The 10,436-nt window shown below is 39.7% G+C and overlaps 2 long non-coding RNA genes across 2 annotated transcripts in view; both read left to right on the top strand.

Moving 5' to 3' along the window:
* Window positions 1–2,994, top strand: part of LOC107697522 (uncharacterized) — a 14,708-nt gene extending 11,714 nt beyond the window's left edge. Inside the window, exon 3 of the long non-coding RNA XR_001635205.1 lies at window positions 2,984–2,994. This is a non-coding gene — a long non-coding RNA (uncharacterized LOC107697522). The remainder of the gene's footprint in view (window positions 1–2,983) is intronic.
* A 4,208-nt stretch (window positions 2,995–7,202) lies between these two features.
* LOC107697523 (uncharacterized) overlaps window positions 7,203–10,436 on the top strand; it is a 9,453-nt gene continuing 6,219 nt past the window's right edge. Inside the window, exons 1-2 of the long non-coding RNA XR_001635206.1 lie at window positions 7,203–7,233; window positions 8,424–8,431. This is a non-coding gene — a long non-coding RNA (uncharacterized LOC107697523). The remainder of the gene's footprint in view (window positions 7,234–8,423; window positions 8,432–10,436) is intronic.

The raw sequence follows: 10,436 nt of genomic DNA on the forward strand, positions 1-10,436 counted from the left end.
ATGACCCCCCTCTTAATAAGAATCAGAGGCTTTATAGATGGACAGATTGAGATTGACTCTTGAAGGACCAGCACCACATCCTCTCGATTGAACTGGTGCTAGTCCCTTAGTTAAAGTCCCCGTTAAATCAAAATTAACGTATTTTGGGTGTTAGTATCAATATGTTAGTCTTAAGGTTATCTGTCCCCTTCAGACCTGATTTTTTTCTGCTGAGCAAAAAAAAAATTTCCCAGTTGATTTTTACTCCCTTCCAGCATAGAAATAAAGGGGAAAAAAAACATTTTTGATAACTCATGTTTTTATTGGTATTTTTTCATGTCCATTACAATGGACGCCACGACTAAATGAACGTAAAATGCCACTTAAAAAAGGCCATGTTTTTAGCATAGGAGGTTGGCGGATTGAATGGGTTGGATGATTGTCGGCATTGTAACCCCAAGAAATCAGTTTTGCATTCACTTATCATGGAACTTCCAAACGCATTGCTAACTTTTAACATTGTAAGCTAATAAGAGATCACACAATTACTAACAAATGGAAAATAACAAAAATACATCTGCTGGATATTCCCATATATTAATTATGCTGAGAGAAAATGTATTAGGCTAGCATGAACATAAATGAACATTTTTAATGAAAAATAGGCACTTAATCCTCCCTCTCTCGAGCTTCAGAGCCATGCTTGTCTTGTCTGATGTCTGAAGCTCTCTCAGATCAAGTTAAAAGTAATTTCTCAATTGTGATTGGATAATCAGGAACCAATCAGTAATAACTACACTATAAATAGACGCTGAAGCTGCGGCTGAGATTGGTCAGTTGTTCACAGTGTACGGCGAATGGCACGTAGTGCACAATGTAGGCGATAGGGAAGGATTCAGACAGTGTAAATATGCTTTCGATTGGGGCAAATGAGGTCTGGTTTCACGTTGTGTCACGCGAACCGCGGCAGCGTGCACAGTCTGATCCGGACTTTGGCTCCGGTCCAGAGATGCGATAGCTCGGAGCGGATCATATGCACGAGTCGGCATATATTAAACACTTTTAAAACTACACAGCCTCAGCATGATTATGATCACTATTTTGTTTTACTAAGAGTTTCATATTGAAATGGTTTTTGTAGTAAAACCATAGTAACCCATTGATAAACCATGGTTTTTGTAGTAAAACCATGGTTCTTTTGTAATTACTATGTAGTTACTATGGTTTTACTACAAAAATCATAGTTAAACCATGGTTTATTATGTAGCTACTATGGTTTTACTACAAAAACCATAGTTTAACTATGGTTACTGTATTAAAACCATGGTTAATTTTCGTAAGGGATGGGCTGAGTGTTGTCTGCTGAAGAAGAGTCCCGATAATTCCAGAGAAAGGAGCAGAGATAATCCAGGCAGGAAACAGGAACAAACAATGACACAGTGAACTGGAGACAAAAACTGGACGAAGCAAAAACACAGCAGGTAAGAACACCAAAAAATCTGACAAAAGACAAGAGCAAACACTCCACATATATAGCAGCAGTGACGAGCCTCAAGTGTGCTGGATTAATAAACTCTTCAGCTGAGCAGCGTTTCCCCAGCAACGAACGCCACCAACAAGTGACAGAAAACATGACAAGACAAACAGGATGAACACACAGGCCCGTGAACAATGACCCACACCTATCCTGAGGCTAATATGAGATTCAGCTCTGGCCGAGCTTGATGTTGCTGTAAACTGTCTCACGACTGGTCATGTGACCAGCGAGGGGCATCTCAATTATTCAACATTTTTGTCTCTATAATCTTCTGTAGTAGAGGGTGAACTGCTGCTGCACCCAGACAGACACTACATCTACCTACACTCTACTGTTATTTCAAATATATAAATAGATAAAAATGGCCATTTGAAGCTAATAGGAATAATAGTCTGCAATTTGAAGCCAGTAGGATTAATAATGACACTGCCTGTCAACTCCAAATTTGCTTTGCAAACTTTATATGCTGAAAACCTAGGCAACATGATAAACATTTTGATCAATGTTCCTTTACCATGTTTAACAAAGACATTTGTCAAAAGCTTACCAGTTATTAATGAGATATTTAGCTATGCCCTTCTGAATAGCCATCAAAGACACAGGTAAGCTTTTGACAAATGTTTGCCTTCATTATGTTAGACCAAGTCTCCACGTCAGAAATTTCAGAACCAAACCTGAATCCTGCCAGAAAGTATTCCTTTTTTTCTAGTATCCAAACCCCATTAACAACAAGGCTTGTTTGGTACCCAGAAATGAGCAGAGTTTATTGAAGAATCAATTCTGCTGTAAAGCAACTCTAAAAAACAACTGTGTCATTATTCAGCTGAGGTCAATTTAGTGTTGAATCAGTTCTCTTCAATAACTGTGTAAAGATCATTGATTACAAAAGTAGTTCAATTCAGCTGTAAAGCAGCCCTGTAGAAAACAATGATGTCATCATCCAGCTCAGTCTGTACAGTCAATGCAACAATTTTGCTGAATATTAAATGTCCCCAAATAAGGAAGCCAGATGTAACAGTGGCAAGGAACCCAACCTCCATCGGTGACAGGAAAAATAAATAAATAAAATAAACACACACACACACACACACACACACACATATATATATATAAGAAGGTGAGCCTCACTAACTTGTCTCTGGCATTGAGTGTAGCCAGATCTCCTCTTGCTTTAGAGAGTCATTATGATGACACCTCCACTCTTAGAGCTCCGTAACTTTGGTGAGTGTCATCAGGCTTCCTCTTCTTTAAGAGAGTCATCCTGCTGAGGGCTCCGCTTAGACAGTGACATTAGTATGTAGGCTTTTAGTATGAGCCTCACTAACTGTCTCCAGCGTTGAATGTAGCCAGGTCTCCTCTCGCTTTAGAGAGTCATTATGCTGAGACCTCCACTCTCCGTAACTTTGGTGAGTGTCATCAGGCTTCCTCTCATTTAAGAGTCATCCTCCTGAAGCCTTCGCTTTCCAGAGCTCCACTTAGGTATTAGTATGTAGGCTCTCTTGCGAGCCTCACAAACTCTCTGGCATTGAGTGTAGCCAGGTCTCCTCTTAAAGAGTCGGTATGCTAAGGCCTTCAGGGAATGAGATGCTGCATCTCTTTGCCATGCTTCAGGCATTCCTGCTTACGTCTTCTACAGACAAAGAAGTGGATGACGTGTTTCACAGGTGCCCTTTTATACCCGCACCACACATTACATTCATGCTTCAGACACTGGTTACGCTGAAGGCGTTCCCCATAGCACCCTCTAGGGGATGCAGCCTCTTGTTCCCTATTCTTAGGGAACCATGGTTACATGTGTAACCTGAGACATTTTCGGACACAGCCATTGAGTCCTACCATATTTCTGTGTCAACATGTCAAATTGTTTTAAAGATATTAAAATGTATGATAAAATTTCAATACGGCAGACAGGAGCGTCATCTGATCCATGGATTCGGCATGACCCACTGAATCTATAAACACTGAAATCAACATTTTCTGACAAACTGGTCAAAAGTTATAAGCAAAAATGGCCATTTTTCAGATCTCATTATCTGTAGGTGGCAGTGTTCCCAAATTCTGCATGGATCCTCAGATCACTCTGCTGATGAAGTGTACTTTGGTAGACCAAAGTATTTCTGAGATATAATTTTGGTTGACATTGTTAAGTTTGCATCCTTATAACTTTTTTAATAAATATGACAATAAAAATTCTGTGTGGTCATTTCAGTGCAGCTTGGTCCAGCATCTGGTTCAATTTTAATAAGATTTGGACAAAATTCGAGAGTAGAGGCAAAAACAAACAAAAAAAAAAAACAATACTGTACTATTCAGAGTCTTAATTTAAGATATGGAAGTTGGTCAGCATGAGTAGAGTAATTAGTTATTCTAAATGTCTTTTTTTCTAAGTCAAACAGTTCAAAAGTTATGAACATTTGAAAAGTGTAATTTTGAATTGGTGGTACTGTTCAGAACCACCACTATAAGTGTGCCAATATTCATAATTTTCCTACTTGGGGCCCTAAGCGGCCGATTACCTTGTTTATTGGTTAAGTCTGTCCCTGCTAATATATGCTGAAAACTGCTCATCATACAGAATTTGAAATTGAATAAATAACGTAAATCGCATTAAAATCTAAGGAATTCAAAAAGGTGAGCAGCAGTTTGCATCCCTGAATATTAATGCCAGTTGTTTAACATTTTTATTGTAAACAGTTGGCAAATATTTCTGTATTCAGCCTCATCATGCTACTTATCATATCTTGCATTCTTCAAGCATTAAAAGCACCATGCTGCTCAGCTTCTGTGAATGGTAAACCCATCCACCTTCCTTTTTATTGCCTATTCACATTGCCGCATTTACATTATGTGGTACAAGTGATGCAATTCTGATTTTATCTCCCATGTGGCACAGATAGGATATTACCCACAAACATGTAAGTAGGAAAAAAACACATGGATAAAATATTCTCAGATTGATTTCAGGCCTCATTCATATGTGGAAATTAGGGATGTCTGATCAGGTTTTTTTGTGCCTCTGATCCGAGCCAGGGACCGGGGCTCAAATGTTTATATACACTCCTGAACAAAATCTTAAGACCGGGGGAAACATTACAATTATTCACATTTCGCGCTGGTGGATCGTAACCAGGTTGTAAGTACTTCTTCAAAATGCCAAAAGAAGAAACAGGATCAAGAGACAAAAAATAGAGAGTAGGCAATTTATTGAAAACTGCATTGAAACTCAAACAGGCTGTTCATCAGCTGATCAAAAGTTTAAGACCATAGCCTTAAAAAGTGAAAATCTGCGCAAAAATATGGCTTTCATGTCATTGTCCTTTAGGCAGTCACACTGTCATGATCTCCTGATGGCAAAGGCAAAAAAGCTTCCTGTCTTTGAACGTGGCAGGATTGTTGAGCTGCACAATCAAGGGCTCACGCAACGCGCCATCACTGCCGAGGTTGGATGCAGTAAGACAGTAATTTTACATTTCTTAAAAGATCCTGAGAGTTATGGAACAAAAATCTCAAGTGGTAGACCCAAAAAAATTTCACCTGCACTGAGCCGGAGGATCTGACGGGCTGTCCGTGAAGACACAGGCCGATCCTCGACCCAAACTAAGGCCCTCACTGTTGCCGACTGCAGCCCAATAACCATAAGACAGCATCTGCAAGAGAAGGGCTTGAACAAAGAACGTCTTCGAAGGCCATGTCTCCTCCCACGCCACAAACTTGCTCGTTTGGAATTTGCAAGGGAGCACCAAACATGGGACATTGAAAGGTGGAAGAAAGTTTTATTCTCTGATGAGAAAAAATTTAACCTGGACGGTCCTGATGGCTTCCAGTGTTACTGGCATGACAAGGAGATCCCACTGGAGATGTTTTCTACTCAGCACAGTGGAGGAGGCTCCATCATGATCTGGGGTGCTTTTTCTGTCAATGGGAAAATGGAGCTTCGGGTTGTGCAGGGGCGTCAAACAGTGGCTGGCTATTTTGTTCTTTAAGCCATTCCAAATGTTGGAAAATACACTCGAGGGACTTTAGATGTTCTTGCCACCCATCCAAATAGATGACTATGTCATCCAGATACGCTGCACAGTTTGGAATATTAGTCAGTACCTTATGCACCAACCTCTGGAACGTCGCAGGTGCATTTTGCATCCCAAAGGTGAGGACAGAGTTATCAGAAGTTATCTGTCATTATGAAGGCAGAAATTTCTGAAGCTCGTGGTGTTAAAGGAACTTGCTAGTAGCCTTTCAACAGATCAAGCTTAGTTACATACTTAGCTAAATCCGACTCGGTCTACACAGTCTTCTAAACGGGGCAAGGAAAAATATTCCGGCTTAGTGATACTATTCACCTTTCGATAGTCCGTACAAAAGCGAAAAGTTGAATCTGGTTTTGGGACTAATAAGCAAGGTGAACTCCAGGGACTTTCATTAGGCTTTACAAAACCATTCTGGAGTGAATACTTAACTTCAGCCTTCATAATTTCATGCTTAGCAGGATTAACTCTATACGGAAACTGTTTTATTTGCAGATTCTCACCAACATCAATGTCAAGTCAAGTCAAGTCACCTTTTTTTGTATAGCGTTTTATACAATACTGATTGTGTCAAAGCAGCTTTACAGTGTCAAACAGGAAAATTATTTGTCAATAATTCAAGAAGATAATAGAGTCATTCCAATAGTGTCTGTGCAATCAGTCAAGTGTCCCAACTAAGTACGCCAAAGGCGACACTGACAAGGAATCAAAACTCCATCTGTGACAGAAATGGAGAATAAACCTTGGGAGAAACCAGGCTCAGTCAGGGGGCCAGTTCTCCTCTGGCCAGACGAAATCAGCATGGCGTGGTTTAATTCCAGGCTGCAACACAGGTCAGATTGTGCAGAAGACTTTTCTGGTTTCCAAGGTCTTGTGCCAATGGTCAAGGCCGCTGCTGGCCAAATGGGTGCCCTAAGCAGGATTGTATTGTTGTGCGCCCCTTCCTCAAATATTATGGAAGTAAAAACAACAAAAAAAAAACATCTACTATAGGGGTCAAAATAGAACTTTAATAAAATATAAAAGTAAATAAATAAATAAATTGTATTATTTACAAATTACAATTGTAGATCTAGACAGTTGCCTATGGCTATATTAATACAGTTGTCTAATTGATTTTATAGTCTCAAGCATTCAGAAATCACGCAAAAGAAAATTACGCAGTTTTACTATGATTTACTACATTTATGTTTGTAAGGGTTGTAATGTCCACATGTTTTTTGTTGAAGAAATTATAGAGGCTGTACACATGTGTCATCTATAGCAAAAACATGGCCAAAAATTAAAGATTAAGTGAATATTTGAATTAAATGTTTGGCCAATAGCCTAAACAAGGAATTGATTGTCCTGTAAGTGTAGCAGTAGCAATTACCAAGCCTTTGGCTCCCTTTGCAGGCATTTGTAATAACATGTAATGTACATAAATTGTTTATTTTGTATTAGCCTACATTATGTATTTTAACAGTGTTATAACCAGTGTTGTTATAAGCAGTCATTATTGCCTCATTGTTTTCATATAATGCATGGTCTGTTTTTATAACCACAAAAAATATTATCTTAATAATTCTTTGTAAATTATTATTTGAAGTAACAAAACCATGGTTAATTTGCGGTTACCATGGCTGCAAGAACCATGATTTTTTTGTGTTATTCGTGTTAAAACCACCACTAATTTTCGTAAAGGAACATGGTGTTACGTGTTGGTGAGGTACAAACGCACGAGGACGAAGAAGATCAACAAAAAGGTATTTTAATTAGAAAATCCAGGAGACAGGCAAGTAAACCAACATCACATAGACAGGAACAGACCCTAAACTGAGAACAGGACACAACTAATAAAGTCAAAGTCAAAGTTTATTTATAAAGCACTTTTTTAAAAAACAGCAAGTGTTCATCAAAGTGCTGTACACACATAAAAGAATAAAAATGTCAAAGACACACACAGTCAACAACACAATAAAAAGACAATAAGACACCATAAAAACAATAGAAGAAAGAAGCTCTCATGCAGCGTCAAATGCCAAGACTATAAAAATGAGTTTATAGGCTAGATTTAAAAACAGCAAGTGTTTGAGCCTGTCTAATGTAGAGGGGCAAGCTATTCCAGAGCTATTCCTGACTGAGCCTGGTTTCTCCCAAGGATTTTTCTGCAAATGCTCGGTCACCCCTGCTCTTCAACTTTACCCGTGGGACAACTAAAAGCAAATGGTCAGCAGACCTAAGTGCTCTTAGCGGAGCATACAGCTTGATCAAGTCGGACAGATATTTAGGTGCTAAACCATTAAGAGATTTAAAAACAAATACCAAAATCTTAAACTGAATCCTGAAATGGACAGGTAACCAGCGAAGAAAGGCAAGAACGGGGGTGATGTGTTCCCGCTTTCGTATACCCGTCAGCAATCGAGCTGCCGCATTCTGGACCATCTGCAGTCTGGAGAGAGAGGCCTGACTAATACCTATATAGAGGCCATTACAATAATCCAGACGAGTTGAAATAAAAATATGGACTATTCTTTGAAAGTCTTTAGAAGACATGAAAGATTTCACCTTGGTGAGTTGTCTCAATTGGAAAAAAACAGGACTTAACTACCGAGTTAATCTGTTTGTCCAATTTAAAATCACAGTCTATGATAACACCTAAATATTTTACATAGGGCTTCACAAGTGGCTTCAATTCACCAAGGTCCAAATCTGATAACTCACAAGTACCTCCCGGCGTAAACAGTATAACTTCTGTTTTATTTTCATTAAAATTAAGGACATTTAGTGCCATCCAGGCCTTAATTTCCTCAAGACACTGCAATAGGGGTGCTAAAGAGCAAGTATCTCTTCGTTTCAAAGGTCGTTTCAAACCACTCCGTTGAAGCTTTGTAACTCTGCAGAACTCAAAGTCTTGCAAAATCAGACTCTCTCAGAAGAACTTTGAGGCTCCTCCGTAACCCGGCAACCAACCAATCACCACCGAGGGCTCTCCCAAAAGGACGTGAGTTAACTGGCATGGTCTGAGCAGGTCCTGGAGTAGCAGGCATGACATGAGCAGGCTTTGGCGTAGCAGGCATGACGTGAGCAGGCTGTGGCTTGGCAGACATGACGTGAGCAGGCTTTGGCATAGCAGACATGACGTGAGCAGGCTGTAGCTTGGCAGACATGATGTGAGCAGGCTTTGGCATAGCAGGCATGACGTTAGCAGACTTTTGGGAAGTGTCATGTTCCTTCTCCATGACACCAACAGTGTAAGCAGACCCACTCATTCTCAAAGCAAAATCTATATATTGTTCAAGTGACCAGTGTGGGGTATTGTGTGGCATTAACTGTGATAGGTTTCCTTCCAAACCAAAACGGAAAATGTCTTTCAGAAAGGTATTGTTAAAAGCCACCTGGTAGCACAGTTCACAAAAATCTGCCACATATTCCTCAACAGAGCGATTACCTTGACGGAGGCGAACTAGGCGATCAGCTGGGTTCATTTTGTTCTTGGTGGTGTATTCTGTAACGAATGCATTATATTTTGTGAGAAAGTATGACACACAATTTTTGAAATCGGAACCCAAAATTTGTATGAAACGACTATTTGTTCAGCAAATATGTTGCAGGGCAGTGTGATTATTTATTCTCATGTTCCCGCCAGACGCTGTTTCTGACTTTATTAATGAGGACCATCGGGAACAAGAACACGGTTCTTCTGGGTCTGGGTTTCCAGATTCTCCAGCTGGCCTGGTACGGTTTGGGGTCTGAGCCGTGGTGAGTCAAGAGAAATGACCTGCTTATGCAAACATTACAGAGCGTAAACAGTATAACTTCTGTTTTATTTTCATTAAAATTAAGGAAATTTAGTGCCATCCAGGCCTTAATTTCCTCAAGACACTGCAATAGGGGTGCTAAAGAGCAAGTATCTCTCCCACATTACGGTAGATAAATTTGCGTATCGTCTGCATAACAATGAAAAGTTATACCAAATTTCCTAAAATTCCTAAAAATGGGGAGCATATACAGGGAGAACAAAATAGGCCCCAAAATGGAGCCCTGGGGGACCCCACACGTGAAAGAAGCAGTTGAGGAGACAAAATCTCCAACGCGAACTGAGAAAGTTCTTTCGGACAAATAGGATCTAAACCATCCCAACGCAGTGCCCTTAATACCAACACATTGTTCTAAGCGTGTAATCAAGATCTTATGGTCTACAGTATCAACTACAGCCGAAAGGTCTAGTAGAATTAAAATCGCACAGTCCCCTGAGTCAGTAGCAAGTAACAAGTCATTAAAAACCTTCAACAGTGCAGTGTCTACTATGTAAAGATTTAAAACCAGACTGAAACACTTCGTAAATACCATGTAGATCTAGAAATGAATTCAGTTGTCCAAATACAACCTTCTCCAGTAGTTTGGAAAGAAACGGAAGTTTTGAGATGGGTCTAAAATGAGCAAAAACTGATGAATCCAAATTAGATTTCTTGATTACTGGTTCCACTGCTGCATGTTTAAAAGACTTAGGTACGACTCCCGAGGCTAGGCTACTATTAATAATTGCAAGAATTTTAGGACCAACAGTTTCAAATGAGTCTTTCAGAAGACAAGGAGGAACAATATCCATGCCGCATGAGGATGATTTCATTTTAACAATGATCTCTCTCAATGAGGTAAGAGACACCGGCTCAAACTGATTAAAAACAGCAGAGCACTCAGTGGAAATGGATACAAATGTCAATGGGAGAGAAATATTAGCTCTAACAGCCTCAATCTTATTGATAAAAAAATGTAAAAATTTCTCACACATTTCAGCAGAGGGCTCTAAACAAGTAGCTTGGGGAGTGTTCAAAACCGCACTATCCATCCATCCATCCATCCATCCATCCATCCATCTATCATCTATCCATCCATCCATCCATCCATCCATC

Source organism: Sinocyclocheilus anshuiensis, unplaced genomic scaffold (genome assembly GCF_001515605.1).
Source record: "Sinocyclocheilus anshuiensis isolate Anshui unplaced genomic scaffold, SAMN03320099.WGS_v1.1 scaffold1534, whole genome shotgun sequence".
In the NCBI taxonomy this organism is placed as follows: domain Eukaryota; kingdom Metazoa; phylum Chordata; class Actinopteri; order Cypriniformes; family Cyprinidae; genus Sinocyclocheilus; species Sinocyclocheilus anshuiensis.